This window comes from Herpailurus yagouaroundi, unplaced genomic scaffold (assembly GCF_014898765.1).
Source record: "Herpailurus yagouaroundi ecotype Mexico unplaced genomic scaffold, PumYag 181, whole genome shotgun sequence".
NCBI classification, from domain to species: Eukaryota; Metazoa; Chordata; class Mammalia; order Carnivora; family Felidae; genus Herpailurus; species Herpailurus yagouaroundi.
Genome location: NW_024412412.1, coordinates 26,035,555 through 26,036,404, shown reverse-complemented (window position 1 = coordinate 26,036,404; position 850 = coordinate 26,035,555). Strand labels below are relative to the sequence as shown.

The 850-nt window shown below is 42.2% G+C and overlaps 1 non-coding gene across 1 annotated transcript; it reads right to left on the bottom strand.

The window, feature by feature from the left end:
- Positions 1–318: 318 nt before the first annotated feature.
- LOC121040017 (U6 spliceosomal RNA) lies at positions 319–425 on the bottom strand. Its single transcript, XR_005795087.1, has one exon. It is a non-coding gene; the product is annotated as a U6 spliceosomal RNA (small nuclear RNA).
- Between the last annotated feature and the right edge of the window lie 425 nt (positions 426–850).

Sequence of the window (850 nt, the reverse complement as noted above, 5' to 3'; positions counted from 1 at the left end):
TCATCCCAACAAGTGCCCTCCTTAATGCCCATCACCCATTTAACCCACCTCCCACCCCCATCAACCCTCAGTTTGTTCTCTGTATTTAAGTCTCTTATGGTTTGCCTTCCTCTCTGTGTTTATCTTACTTCTCCTTCCCTTCCCCTATGTTCATCTGTTTTGTTTCTCAAATTCCATATAGGAGTGAAATCATATGATATCTGTCTTCCTCTGACTTATTTTGCTTAGCAGAATACACTCTAGTTCCATCCACATTGTTGCAAATGACAAGATTTCGTTATTTTTCATCGCTGAGCAGTATTCCATTGTATATACGTAAAAAATATGAAAGGCTGCACAAACTTGTGTGTCATCCTTGTGCAGGGGCCACTCTAATCTTCTCTGTGTCGGTCCAATTTTAGGATATGTGCTGCCGAAGTGAGCACAATCTGTCTGTATTTTAAAGCATTAAAAAGATGATGCCCCAGCCATGGACACCTGCTGTCACGTAATACTTTTCTCAGTTGTTGGGCGGCCTTAGCGAGGAGGTGGGAGATTGGAAGGTCTGGAAATGTACAGTTAACCTGCCATTTTTCTCAAAATCCCTTTCTTACAGGTTTGCGGAAGTGTTTTTAGATGTTTGTGACAATCTGGTTTTCAAATCATAGAATGCTGAAGTCAAGAAAGATCTGGAAGAGAATCAGTTTCCACCATCTGATTTTGTACACAAAGTCCAGAGGGGCTCCAAAGCTTAATACATGTCATAGAGCGAATCCGTAGCATGGTCAAGGGAAGAATTCGATCCCTTCATCTGTAGACCGCTGCTTTCATTCCCCAGTTCACTGCCCAGATCTTCCTGGGCAGTAAATTT